Raw genomic sequence first — 15,870 nt, forward strand, 5'->3', positions numbered from 1 at the left:
TTTGTGAGGTCTGCAAGCTGTCTCAGACTCTTAGTCTGGGTCTGGCATTTCCTCCTAGAATGGTCTCTTCTTTGGTGGAAATGATGGAAATTTTTCCAAGAGATCCTTTGCCCAAAAAGAAATTTCTGTGGAGAGAGCACACAAGAACAACTTGATAGCTTACTGCTCCTGAATTATTAACTGGTACCTGGGTTTCCAAGTTGTCAGTGCACTGATTATTCTCCTTGAGGGGAGTTTTGGCTTTCAATATAGCTAGCAATTGTTACCCAGGGCAGGGAGACCGGAAATGGAAAGAACTAGAATGTATTCCTTTTGAAAACAACCTTTTCTGGTATCTTGACAATTAAAAAATAAGCATCTGTTAAGGGGTGGTGATAGTCTGCCTGTGTTTTGCTCATTAATTAGTTTTCTTGCTGAGGGAAAAGTGATTTATTATATATGTAATTAGGGAATTGATTTCACAGTATCCATAGTTGAAGTCTGAAGTTATTCATTTCAAATATTTGCATCTCCCTACCCCCCAAACTGGTTAAAAACTAGTAGACTTATGTTTTTTCATTGGCTCAAAATGCTAATTGACTCACAAAAGGTATGGGCTTAAGCTGTTTGCAATGAGATATTCTGGATGCTGGTTTCTAATAAAAAGGAAGCCTATAGCTTCACATGTCTCTTCAGGTCCTGCATCAGACTGGCCTACTGGTTTTGATATGAGTATATTTGATTTTATACATCTTAGATCCTTTGAAGTCTAAAACAGGAAAACAGAGAGGCTGAGTCAGCTGAAACTTTTTCTACTCTGAACCAGGACTTCCTCCAGACAACCAGAATTTACAGAGCATTAAGATGGCTCCATCAGTCAAGCAACACATTTTCACAGATAGTATCAGGTCCGACCTAAGCACTAGGAATATTACCAAAGAGTGTAGGAAAATAGTCCTGTTCTGTATAAAGTTATGATTTGGAAAAAGACCTATGAGCTTAGTGAGCTGTGAGCACACCAAGGCAAGTTATGATAAGCATGGAGTCATTTTCTTATTTGTTGAGCAACTACTATGGGCAGTCCTCACAGCAAGCACAAAGAAGGTAACCCTCATCCTCAAAGTGTTTTAAATTTGGGTATACTTATATTAAAATGTGGGTCTAGGCAGAATATCACAATACAAATTATAACATGGGGTGCCATATGCTTCATCCCTACTGAGCAGGACAGACTCAAAGCTACCAGAATTCCAGGCAGGAGACATTACTCTGAGCTAATGCTATTGATGAAGATTTTCACTAGAAAGGTGGCAGTTGATATTGATTCTTTGAGTAATGCTGTAATGATGCAGAGAATATAGGCTCTGGAGAATCATGGGAGGGAAGACTTGAGGGTGAATAAGAACTCAGGAGTGCTAGCTTCAACCCCTTTACCTGCCTCTTTCTAGCATGATGTGATACAGACTAACAAGGCTGATATTCTTGGTGAGGCTGATGGAAAGCTGATGGAAAGCTGATGGATTCCAGATAATACCAGAGGGCAGGTGTTATATGATTTAACAGGCCTCCGTTAGCCTATGACTGATTCAGTCATGTTTGTTCTATTGCGTAAAATGAGGATTAAGCTATTTAAAAACGTCTTAGCAAAAGAAGAGTTAGACAGGCAAACGTCTGACACAGTTGGTGGAAAATTTTAATACTTGAAGTCATGTCAAAGGGACTTGTGTGGAGCAGCAACTGTGTTTTTCAAGTAATCAACAGGGGCCAATTCATTGGTCTGTTTGGAAAGAGTTACCCAATGAGAATGGGAACCTTACCTAGGACGCACTGTCTGCCAACAGCAAAAGGAAAAATGTCTGAGAGGAAGAAGGAATGGATTCCAGTGAAATAATATTGCTCTAGCAGGAAATCCTTTTAAGTCAGATGATGCTGCCACAGCCTTGTGGCCTGTAACCTAGTGAGTAGGTAAACCCAGATTTTGAGTCCTTAGTGATGGGAAATGTGTCCTTCAGCAATTAGGCAAGACTCCTGGAATCTGCATAACTCTGAAGACCCCAGTGAGAGCTTATTGTGCAGTCCATCAAAACACTAGCTTTTCCCAGGGCCTCAAATAAGCAAAAGAAAACTAATGTCCAGGGCTGGGGACATAGCTCAGTGGTAGAGGGCTTAACAAGGATGAGGTCCTGAATTCCATTCCTAACATCAAAACAAATAAGCAAACACAACAAAAAACCAACAGACCAAGCAAACAAACAACCTCCCCCTCAAGTCCACCTAAATCCTTTCTTTTAGATTTAAACCTATTTTTTCCACCAGAAGTGGTAGTGCTATTTGGAATGATTTTCTAGAAAGCTGATGCTCAAATAGGATCCATTTCCCTGTATGTGAGATAGTAACAGGAAAATGGAACCTCAAAACGTGGAATGGAATTGAATAATTGTCATCATCAAAAAGGATATTTATTGTATTGAGGTTTGACTTCTTTTGTTAATTAAAAGATTACATTTGTTGACAAGTTTTCTCTGCATGTAAAAGTCTAAAAACGTCAAAAGGAGAAAACAAAAACACGAGTGTCAGTTTGGATCAAACGTGTCCTCTGTCCTTCCCTGATAATTCTTCCCCTGGAAGTTGGGTGCAGAGACATAGAGGGAGAGAATTTAAAAACATCAGAATGTGAACGTTATTATAACTCGAACAATAAAAAGATTTCTCTAACAAAAAGACGAACAAAAATCCAACAGCAACAACTCTCTCTTTCTCTCTCTCTCTCTCCTCTCTCTCTCTCTCTCTCTCTCTCACACACACACACACACACACACACCCTTGAAGTATTGTCTCATGATCTGCCTTTTCTGTGATTCAGTAAGATCTGTCACCTCCATTTATTCTGACTCTGTTTTATTTTGTTACCTGCTTCTGTCCTTCTGGTCTCTTGAATGAACTTTGCCAGGGGGCTCCTTTTTTTTGACATTTCTTAGCCACCTCCTTCTTAATGTCGGTAGCATCTCACCAGCACCTCCTTCCTGAAGCGGTCTCGGGCCACTCCACAGTCTTTCTAACCTTCTGAATGGTTCCATCATCCTTTTCTTTGTTTTTGCTAGTCTTCTCCCTCCTGCAGTCTTCCAATTTGTGAAAATCAAATGAGGCAATATTTGTGACAGTGCAAAGATTAAACGGTCATCAAAATGAAAACTGTTACTAATGTTTACAGAATTATTCAAATGAAAAGTATCTTGATAATATTCAAATATGTGTTTTGGGTCTTCTCAACAAAAAGTCCACCTATATTTCAATGAACTACTCTCATCTGGTATCTTGCTTTTCCTTAGAGGAATCTCATGCCACACTGAACTTACCACATTCTTTTCAACTTAGTCTCTCATTTTGTCATATCCTTTGTGCTTACTCAACTGGGTCAGTGGTCCCAAGATGACAGTGGAGTTGAGCCTGAAGGTCACAATGGGTCTGAGTCAGTTGACAGTCTTCAAAAGACCCTCACTGTCAACTAACATGGATAGCCTTTGTCTCTGTCATACCTACAGTCTTCCTAAAATTATCATTTTCTGGGTTAATTTACTTGTTATTTTCTATTTTTGCAACCCTTGCATTAATTTTTATAATCAGATCACTATATTAGCTCTCTTTGTTCAAAATATCTAGTGTTCCTATTTTCTAGATCACTGACTAGGATTCCCTGCCTCTCCAGTCTCCTCAGGATGCTCTGAGATCTCTCCCTACAGCATGGTCATTTGTCATCATCAGATTCCATAATTTCATCTACCAAATTCAACCATAGTTAGAAATGTTTCTCTGAAGTACAGATGGAAATTTGATATGGATCAAGATGACATTTCAGATTAATGGGGTAGAAATGGCACTAATAACTTTCTTAAGAAAGTTGACTCTCTACTTGGGGAAGAAAATTAGACCCCCCCCCCCCTTAATTTTCACTATCCACAAAGATATGTTTCAAGGAATCAAATAGTAACACATATCTGTATATTTTAAATGACACATAATAACTACATATTTATGAGCTCCAGTGTGATAATTCAGTGTGTTTGTGCAATGTGTAATGATCAGATCAGGGTAACTAGCTTCTCCATAACCTCAAATGTTTGTTATTTCTTTGTGTTGGAAATCTTTAAATCCTCCTTTCTCATTATTTTGATATACATAATAAATGAGGCAAACTGTAGTCACTCTACTGTGTTACAGAACTGAAATTTATTTATCTCAACAGGATTTTAGTACTCATCATCCAACCTCTCTCCATTCTTTCCCTGCTCCCCTTTCTAATCTTTTGTGACTATTATTCTACTCTCTAATTTTATGATTTCAACTCTTTTTTTTAGCTTCCACATATAAGTGAGGACAGATAGCATTTGAATTTATGTGACTGGGTTGTCTTTCTTAACGTGATGTCCTCCACTTCCATCCATATTATTGCAAGTGATAAAAGAATTGAATTTTTTTTTAATGGATGAACAATACTCCGTTGTGTATCTGTGCTCATTTTCTTTTCCTTTAACAGTTTTATTGGCATACATGATAGTGGGATTCATTATGCCATATTTGTACAGGCATATGACATGATTTGATCTATTTCATTATATACCACATTTTTTTCACCCATTTATCCATTGATGAACACCTAGATTAACTATGTCATCTATTGTAAATAGTGCTACAATAAACATGACAGTACTAATATTTCTTCCACATAATTTATTTTGGATATATACCCAGTACTGGGATTATTGAATCATATGGTATTTCTATTTTTAGTTTTTTGAGAAACCTCCATACTTTTGCAAAATGGTGATACTAATTTGCACTCCTAAAACTGTGTACCCTTATTCTCTTTTCTTTACATTCTTGGAAGCACATGTTATACTTGCTATTATTATTATTTGTTGTCCTTTTGATTACAGCCTTTCTGGAATGAGATGAGATCTCCTTGTGGTTTTGATTTGCATTTTCCTGATGATTGGTTATTTTGAGCATTTTTTTCACATACCTATTGGTCTTTTGTACATCTTCTGAAAAATGTGTATTCAGATCATTTGCTCACGTTGAAACTGGATTGTTTTGGGGCTGGGGTTGTGGCTCAGTGGTAGAGCACTTGTCTAGCACATGTGAGGCCCTGGATTTGATCCTCAGCACCACATAAAAATCAATCAATAAAATAAAGTTTAAAAAATTTGGATTTTTTGTTTGTTTCTGATATTCAGTTATTTGAATTCCTTGTGATTTGGCTCTTAATTCCTGGCAGATGAATAATTTTCAAATATTTCCCTACATTCTTCTGGCTATCTCTTTATCCTACTGATTGTTTCCTTTGTTGTACGGAAGTTTCTTAGTTTAACACAACCCATTTGTCTATTTTTGCTCTTATTGCTTGGGCACAGTCTTTTCCAGAAAATCTTTGTTAATACTGATGTCCTGAAGGGTTTACCTTCAAGTGATTTCACAGTTTCAGTTCTTACATTTGGGTCTTTGGTCCATTTTGAGTAGATTATTTTTATGATGCAATAGGAGCATAGTTTTACCTTTGTGCGTGTAGTTTGACAGTGGTTTACTGTAGGGTTTGTGTGTCTGTGTGTGTGTGTGGAGGGGAGTGATGCTTGTGTGTAATATTTTTCATTTTAGAACTTTGTTAGCCTTTTTGAAAATTAAAGAGCTATAAGTGATCTTTTCTACTTTAAGTCTAATTCGATTTGGGGTTAAGTCAGGAGAGAGAGGCACACATGGAGGTTTAACATAAAATTTTAATAAAACAATATCAAGAAACAAATAATGCCTGGTACAGTTGCTCCATACTCTAGCATTTCATGACTCCCAGGAGCCTCAGTTAGCAGGTTAGGAGGGGTGTGCAGATAGAAGACCACTGGGCTAGCCAGGAGAGTTGGAGCTCTGCATTTTCAGCTGTTGCAGGGCTACGTTCATCTCTACCATTAATTTTGCAAACATAATGCTTCCGTATTTTGCAGACTTATTGTAATCATAGCTGGAATTAAAAACTAATTTAAATTACTTCATTCAAAATAATTTGGAGATGAAGGGGCTTCTCAGTAATGTTGTAGGGGTGGGTGCATGTCGTGTGGTTCCACTTTAGAAACCAAGGAAGCCAAACTCTGATTTATAGGCACTAACATGTATTCCCAGGAAACATTCCTGGCCGATTCCTCTAATTGTTCAGCAACTCCTGAGGGACATCTGTCTGATTGTTCTTTGGCAGAGTCTGAGTCTGCGCTTCAGTGCTTAAGATGCATGGAATCTAATTTTAATTGAGGATGATTCTATTCCCCCACCTTGATTTCAGCTCTTCCCACCTCTTCATGAACAACTGAGTACATTGAAATAAATGTTTACGCAATCAAGTTTGCCCCAATTATTGTATGATTGTAAAACTGAGTTCCAGCTTTGTTGGCCCCCAGGTCTAATTGGACAAAAACATGTCATGGTTTGCTTCTCTTGACATTTCAGTCACTGATAAATGAACAATAAACTCTATTTAATATTAAGCTGGGATGTTTTAAAGATGTACACCTAATCTTTGAGCAATATTTCTGTGACAATGAAAATGACCAAGGCATGTATGTGACTAAAGGGAAACTCTATGAAATAAAACTACTTTAAGAAAGAAACAGTTCCAAACCTAGCACATGTTGAATGAGATCACTAAAGTCAGGTCCTCAGCATAATGCCCATCATATAATACTTACTCAATTAATGTGAGGGTCTGATATAGCAGTCTTACCAGTGAGGAGAAATGAACATGGAAAAATGGGTAATCAGTGTTAATCAGTCATCCCAGGAGATAAAATATTAAAAGACATTTCTAATGAAATAAGTTTTACATTGTTTCCACATTTCCTCTAAGAATTTTACTCAACATCTTGGACAAGACTCAGCAGAGTTCTAGGTAACATAGCATACAGCTAACACATGAGCTTTGGTTATTTTTTTGAACCTAAAATGCAATGGTCATATCTATGTGACTACAAATTGTCAATAATTGTGCCAATGAACCCAATAAATGTGGACAGGCCATATGGCCATGCTGGTATCTGACGAGCTGCTGGATTTGGACTTGAATATACAGGAAAGACAGCTCAGAAATGTGAGGACCTGTTTCATGCCTGTTCAGTCATGGCTGGCTATAATTGAAACAAATAACTAAATGTTTGAGGAATATATTTTGCAAATCTATTGCTTTTAGTTCCTATGGCTTGTAGACCTATTGTTCTTTTAGTTTCAAGATAGCAGTATATAAAATTATGCCAATAAAAGTTGGGACCTTAATCAAAACTAGAATTGCCTTTTTTTTCCTGCAGAATTTTATCATGAGGCAGAATATTTGCTTAATTTTCAAGAATTATTCCTAAATTTCAACCCACCTAGCAAATAGAAATAAACATTAGATTAAAAAAATTGCTTAGACTTAGAGAATCAAAGTTAGAATAAAAGCCAATGTTACCTTTCTTAATTAAAAATAATTTTTTTTGCTAGTTTGGAAAGCTTTCCTGTCCAATGTGTCTATAGAGTATTAAGAATAATCTGAAACTTTTGCAAGTATTTCTTTCTTCCTAAGAGTGATGGTAGAAATTTAAGAAGAGTTCTCGACCTAATTTAAGGTTGGAATGTATAAGGTGCCTTCTGTAATTGAGTGTCACTTAACAGAGTTATACATATCCCTCTTTAATTACCAGGACCAAAAGCCAAATGACTTAGCCCAGAATTCAGCTTGTAAAAAGCAGAAATGAGAAGTCATCTATCTAAGTCTTCATATTTAATAGGTAATATAGAAATACCATAGTCAGATACTTTAAAAGTCATCACTGACAGTCATGCCATTGGTATGAGATTATAAATTCACGTCTATGAAAAAAATATTTTTGTGATAGCTGACAGAGGAATTTTTTATAATTTCATACATAGTCATATTTCATCAAATGGAAATCATAGGTGAAAATTCTGATTCCTTTTAAAAGTCAAGAAAACTCCTGTAATTCCTAGTCTCACTGGTGGGCTGGAAAGGGAAAATACATAAACTGAAAAGTGCAAGATACAGACTTCTTCTTAGTATTGAGGAAATAAGAATTAATAGGTATCCTATTTTCTGTTCGTGATAGGGATATTTTCATTATATGGCCAAAACTTTGATTGATGAGCTTATTAGGTAGGAAAAGAATTCTATGGAATATTAATGTTTCATTCTGAAAGTCTGTTATCTGCCCCTCCATGCCCCGTAGAATTTTGTGGCTAAGAAGAAAAGATACATGCACGCAGAAGCAAGCATCACACATTACTCTGGTGACGTATTATGAGTTACTGGAGGCATGCCTTTGAGGTATATATTTTGTCCTGTTGAGTGGCCTTCTCTTTCTCTGCTTCCTGGTGCCATGTCCTGATCCACTCTTGTCTGCCACACACTTCTGCCATGATGTTCTGCCTTATCACAGGCTCTAAGGAATGGACGTGCCTATCTATGGACAACTGTGACCTCTGAAACTATGAGCCCCATAATAAACTCTTCCTCTTTAAAATCGTCCTTATCAGTTCTTTTGGTCATAGCACAAAAACCAAAAAACAACAACAACAAAAAAACACAACACAACACAACAAAACAAAACAAACAAACAACAACAACAACAAAACCAAAACAAAAAAGACACCTGACAGAAACAAGCTTTTTAAATTTTTTTGGATTGGTGCAATACAATTAGACACAATAGTGGGATTTATTGTGACATATTTGAACATGAATGTGCAATTTGATCAGTTTCATTTCCCAGCACCTCCCTTCCTCCCTACCCCAGCTCTTCTTCCTTGACTTTACTGGTTGACCTTGCCTTCTATTTTCATGAGATTCTTCCCTTTTTATAAAAAGGATAAACTTTAAATGAAATAATTCTCCTGTCACTCCTCACTTCATTTTCTAGTTCTTTTTGATAAAACTAGAATTCTAGATCCAGGTGATTTTTATTTAATTACACTTACTTCATATGTATGGAGTGTCCATGTCACCTCATGGAAGAGTCCCTCCCAAGGTCTCTATTAGCATGTTGGGGGTGGTGAAGTTGTGATTCTTCCATCTTAAGACATGAAGCCTTTTGGTCTGTGATTGATGTTCAGTAGCACACATTTCCCTTTCCTAAAGACAGATAATAATTTATAGAGAGAGGATCTTTGAAAATATCTTAAAATTAGCTCAGAGAATTGTTTTCCGAAAGGCACCATATACAGGGCTTTCCTGATTGTGGTAATGGTGGTGTTTCATCTGTCATCTAAAGCTGCTGTATGAGTCCCTTCTCATCCTCCTGTGTATATGTCACCACCGTCTGCTCTGGGCATGACTACTACATACCCAAAGAATGGGCAGATCCAGTTCCATTTTTCATCAGTTCAGTTCAAATTGTGGGCGTGGTTCCCTCTTTCTCTATCCACTTCTCCAAGTGTAGCAGGAACAATTCTTTCACTCCTTGTGCAGAGCAAGAACCAGAGGCACCAAGAACATTTTTTCCAGAACATAGCTGGGTATCACACTCTTTTCATTAATGCTTCCAGCTGTTTGTGAACTATGGCTGTGCAGGAGGAGCTCTTTCTTCAGCCTAGGAATATTTTCTTCTTAGCTCTGGGTATTTCTTCTTTCTGTACTGGCTCCCCTTCTGGAGTATTGCTTATTGCAATGAACTTTTTGTCTTTGTGTCTGTGTTTCTGAATGATCTGTCATTGACCCTAACCTAATTTCTTTTGGGGGAACTGTAATTCCCTCACTGGGTACAATCTGGTGAGACTGTTTATCTGGGAGTCCTTCCCTCTCCTAGCTGAGGAATGTGAGCCCTTCCTCTGGAATTTAAATTCTGAGCAGAGTGATAAAGAGTCTGACCAAGGCTGGAGTTCATTTTCTTCTGTGATTATGTCAGGGTGAGACTCTCCCACAATCCCCACTCCCCTGACCCGGGCAAGCATTCTGCTTCTGTCTCAGCCTCCATCTCTAGCCTTGCTTGGGCAACACAGTGTGCTCTGTGGATCCTGCCAACAGCTTTCCTTTGGGCTTAAGTTAACCAGAGCTGATTCCAGGAAATGGAAGTACCAAAGAAACACAGCAGATGCACTTAAGCATAGGCAGACTCTCAGATCTGTCCTTCCTGTTTATTATTTTCACCTTTTCATTGTGTTTGTCTTGCACTTCAGTTTTTTTTTTAGTAGCTTCCTAAACTTGTGAATGTTAATGTCATACACTCATTATAATTGGTCCTGACATTTCTTATTAGTTCCACCTTCAGTCTTCCCTGCTCTGCCCGACTCCACATAGCAGCCACAGCAATTGGACTTCTTTCTGACCTTGTCATTCTCACCCCAACCTTCCTCCCAGGGCCCATGGGCTATTTTCTCATCTTAAACTATTCTCTCCTTGCTTTTCGCTCTAGCACACTTTTGCTTCAACAGAATTTTGCCCAAATATCATCTCCCTTCAGAAGCCTGTCCCGGTTCTTAGAGGAGAAAAACACTGTTGTTTTTTTATTCTCCTTGTATTGAATCTTTTAGCCCTTGCGCTGTTTTTACTTGTAACTTGAATTAGAGTTCTTTTCAGAATGTGTCTTTTCCAATGGACTAGGAGTTTCTTGAAGACTCACTCTGTGCTTTACTTATTTTGCATAACACCTATGAGTGTTTACTGGATGGATGAATGAATGAATGGATAGATAGACATCCTTCTCTGGAGTAGAGATAGACTTACTAAGCCTACTGCTGGATTCTGGTACATACTGAGTGCACTTAATTTATTTGTGTGACTCTTCTTTGCAGGAATTAGACAATGAGAATGATATGTTACCTTGTGGATGATTGTTGGCCCTAGACATCCTATTTCTGGCACCAAAATATTTGTTTTTCTTCTGATCTTGCCAAATATAAAAAAGCATTGATTCACTTCCTTATCCAAGCAATATTTGTGGAGATTAAATGTGCACAGCTTAGTGCTGGTCACTGTGTAAGACACAAAGATGAATTCGACACAGATAGGATCCTGAAGGGGGACTAAGTAGAGTATGTTGTAAACATCTACAAACTGGGTAAAAGTGCCACAAGAGAAATATATCCGAGACATATGAATTGATTGTTGGAATATAGTCTGTGTTTCAGTGCAAAGAGATGAGAAGGAGACAGTTTTGAAGTAATCATTTACATGAAGTAAGTTTTAATTATTTTTTAAATAGTGAAGTCAATATTTCTGGACTTATAAGGGACCTGTTGGAGACTCTTTAATTCATGGTTTGAATTGATTTTGAGTTTCTCCTGGAGGTCATTTACCTTGGAAGTTTGCATAAAGTCTGTAAGGTTCTCTTTGGATATGAAACCACTCCTATGAGGATCCAAGGAGATTTGATTTTGTTGACATTTTTGCCAAGTTTTCATGTTGAAAGGAGAACATTTTATTCAAACACTTTGAATTTTTATGTTCAGGCTTCCTCTCATGATTTTCACACAGAGGAAAGTTCTGATTCATGGAGAGATGGTAGACACATTGAAGATCCCAGGCCCAGACCATTTTTCATGCGAAGTACCTACGACTCAATCAGCTGCAATCAGCTTTGAGTAGCATATACAGAATCTTCTGCAGTTGGTAGTGTTTAAGGACTCAGTACATACCAGTCGTCTTTGAGTAAATGCATAAGCAAACACTAACTGTTTTGAGGGTTCTTTTAGGAAACAAATTCCCCAGAACAATAGTTATGGCATAGAGCTGTGTGGGACCTTCAGAATATTCAGATGGGCAGAATGATGTCCTTCCTTGCTGGATAGAATTACCAGCCAATTTGTAATCAGAAGGAACAGAACTTCTATCACCTAACAAGCATGTTTTATGCCATTATGTAAACATATGCTTCATAAATTGTCAGGATTCTCTTCATGGACAAAGTGTTCAGTAATTCTTAATAAGTTCTTTCATCATTCTGATAATATTCTGAGTTAAAGAATCCCTCACTCCATATATATATTTTCATTTATTCCTATCTATCATCTATCTATCTATCTATCTATCTATCTATCTATCTATCTATCTATTTATCATTCTATTGTTCTATCATCTATCTCTACAACTCTACCTGATCATTGAAATTAGTGTTGATGTGGGTAAAAGTAGATAAGTAGAATTCTGTTTGTATATGCTATAGATTATTACATTGCTTTAGAATTCATAGACCTAAACTTAATAATTTATGTATAGACGTGTAATTTGTTTACTTATCCTCCATCCAGTCACCTTACAAATTAGATAACTAGTATTTATTGGGTATCTGCTGTAAGTAAAGAATTGTATTGAATAATTTTCTAGAAAGTAGAGAATTACATCAAAAAGAGCTCTCCCTATAAGAGTATTCTAATCTAATTGAGATATTAGGGTATAAATACAGAAAAATGTTAAACAAAAACACAAGAGGTACAAATAGCTGAAAGTGACAGTGAAAGATTTTCTCATTGTGTTATAGACATAGTGTTAAAGGAATCATGTCAAAGGGCCTTGGGGAAGATCTTCTCTACACACCATTGGGACCAGCACAGGGTTAGGGAGGTGGGAATTGAATTAACATGTGGAAGGGTTAGCAGGGTTTTCTATACCTCTATAGGAGGAGGGAAAGTCTCAAGGGAGGATTCATAGCTTGAGTCAAAGCCCAAAGACCCCAGAAAGTTTCCAGAGTCAAACTATATGGGGTGATGCATAAGCCAGCTGGGCTGCTAGCTAGGGTTTGTAGAGTGGAGAGCTAGAAGGTGAGAATGGAGGATACTTTGGGTCCAGACTGGAGAAATATGATTAGATTACATCTTTTAAAGGCATATAGGTAAAAAAAATTACAAGGAAATTTTTTCTTTAAACTGTATAATTATTAGTTTTAATTTCAACTCAGCAGGTTATCTTAGAATAATGGAAAAACTAGTAAACCAGAAATTAGAGGTCTTGGAGTTCACTGCTATCAGTGTACCCATGGTAAGCCCCTACCCCCAGGCCTCAAATAAAATGCACATGTTGGAGTGGGTGGTCTCTGAGGTCCCATCCAGTCTTGAGGGCTTATTGCCTCTTTGTTTACTGCCAAAAAATCCTGGGTGATATGGCTTCTTATACCAGAAGTGAGTAATTTTTGGAAAGCAAATGATTAATAATTTGGAGAAATCAAAGTTACTGCTTCCTGCTTATTTTGATGTACAAAAAAACAAGAAAGAGAAAGAAAGGATAAGAGAGAAATAAAGAAAAATAGGAAATAGGCAAGTGAGCCAAGAGAAGATTAAAAACACATTTAAAAAGCATTCTACCAGTTACTAGTCAATTCTAACAAAAAGTACTCCTCAGTCTCCAATTTCCAATGTCTGGCAAATATCAATCAAAGAAAGCATGTTGTTGAACATGTTTCCTGCCTTGAAGCAGAGTTGGTTGGGTGGTGATGAGGTCCCTTCACAGCAGCGAAGGAAACTTCATGGAAGGAGGAATTAGGCAAGGCTCTGGTGAACTCTATGTTCCATGTTCTTTCCAGGACAGGAACAAATGAATCCAAGAATGAACATAATGAGTAGCTTACACTTTTCTTGAGTGGACAAGTCATTACTTTTTCCTAAGAAACAAAACAGAATTAAAGATATTTTAAGAAGAAAGGCTAAGCTATCTCAAACATGAAAAGGAGACCTGTTGGAAAGACAAAAGACCAGCTTTTTAATGGCTTAGTGAATGAGTAAATCACTGGAAGGTGTTATCAAATGGAATGTTCCAATACACATTTATAGTTGGAATATAGCATATCCAAACAGGTAATTTAAAAAAAATGTGTCTGAAGTCTGATGACCATGCAAGCTTGTCCATTTTCTGTGGAAGAATGTGAAGAATTGAATGGTTTTTCCCATTATCTGTGAGATTTGCAGCTATTTTCTTTCTTTTTGTATGGATAGAATTAATTTCTACCGTATATACTCTAGTCGGGCTCTATGGGATTTTGTGACTTCTACTTCTGGATTGTTTCCAAATGGCTTTATGGGATTAAGTGTTTGGATTTTTTTTTTTTTTACAATGAGCAGAATTCTGGCATTCTCATTTAAATAAAAATCTATAATTATCATTAATAGTAGTTTTTGTTTTGTTTTGCAAAGTTTTGTCCAAACAATAATAGCAAAAGCAATTAGAAATAAAAAAAAATCATGGAAACTCTCATACCATTAGGAGGTTATTAAACTTGGCAAGAATTCCTATATTCAAAATTTTGGTCTCGTTCCTTGGTCTTTGGATTACATTTTAGAAGAAGAGTGATTACATAAATTTTAATAAAATAAATGATGTTTGGCTACCTCTTAACTTGTATTTCTTTGGGGAAAAGGCAAAACCTTGTGAACTGAAGATGGAGAAGCAAATTTCATTTTTAATTACTATTGTTTTGAATCTAAATTTTATTCACCAGAAAAGAATTCAAGTTTGGGGGAGCCCTGAGGCTTTCACAATTTTGAAAGACCCTCTTTAAAGTGAATATCAAGTTAAATCTGAAATGGAATGTTTATTTAGAATGAAAAAAATCACATCAAACCACACATTTACAAAAGCTTGGCAAATTTCACAAACATTATAAATGTAGGAAACAACAATATCCTTTCCAAGGAATCCATGACATGCTGCTAAAGTACTATCTACCTGCATTTCCTTGATTTATAATTTTACACATTAGACGATTTGAAAAATTTTTCACAGACTAGCTTCTGCCTCCATCTGTTTCAAATGCTGTTTCTCTTTTTCTATCATTGAGCTCCATGGGACTCATTATTCTAATAGTGAAACTTCTGACCCTTATATCATGATGCTAAATGAGTTGGCAGGGTGGATAGTAGGGTTATTCTGGAAGCCATTTCTACCGTGTGATGACAACCAATAACTGTATATAGAAGTGACTACAAACTGTATAAATATGTATATAAATATAAATATGTATAAATATGAAATGTACCCTCATCTCATCTCTGTAACCAGATTGCAAAAAAAAGTCCAGGGCACTTGCAACTCTGTCCAATACTAAGTGGTGTGACAGAGCAGAAATTAGAGTGGAAAGATTACAGTGGAAACTGATTGCAGTGAGCTGCACGAAAGCATGTGCCCTTACAAATGTACTGCTAGACCTTCTCTAGGAGCCTTAGAAGTGGTGGATTCAAATGATGTCAAGTCACTTCTGCTAACAGTGTTTGCTTTTCCTAATTACATTTTTTTTTTTTTTGCATAAGTAATGTCAGTCTTCTTTTGGAAGGTCCTCTCTGTCTTCCTCTGTGTGGCTTCCCTCTCATCACTCATCAGTTACCTCAAGTGTTGGCTTTGCAGCTCACAGTATTTTTTTCTGTTTCCTTGCCTCCTTCAGATCCCGGGGACTTCTAGGGTGGCTCCTCCCTCACTTGAGTACAACCTCATGCACTCAGCATATTTGCTGCATGTTTTCTTAAACTTGGACAATCTCTGGAACTGCTCTTGTGATTTCTGTTATCTGACCATTTTCTTCCTTACCACTTTTGTTTACCCTTTTAGTCTAGAACATTCCATGATCTTGAGCCCTTCCATGGCCTCAATCATTTCCACTGCAAACACTTTTAGGACCTTATTTCTCCCATTTAGCCTCTAGGTTGAATTCTCCTTCACAAGGTCAGGGATCAATCATTGCTTCACATTCTATGCTGTCCCTTGCCAACTCCAGTTCCTTCATGCCCCTTTGGTCTATAAACAAGTTCACATGTTGTCTACATTAATTAAAAACTCTTAAGTCTGACTCTCTCTCTAGACTTGGAAATAAAGACTTTCCTCTTACCACACTAAACTGTATTCTGACTAAAATCTGAAATGGCCTCTTAATTGACAAATACTAT

Source organism: Marmota monax, unplaced genomic scaffold, assembly GCF_021218885.2.
Source record: "Marmota monax isolate L192 unplaced genomic scaffold, Marmota_monax_Labrador192_F-V1.1 WCK01_AAM20220418_F8-fsc00066, whole genome shotgun sequence".
NCBI classification, from domain to species: domain Eukaryota; kingdom Metazoa; phylum Chordata; class Mammalia; order Rodentia; family Sciuridae; genus Marmota; species Marmota monax.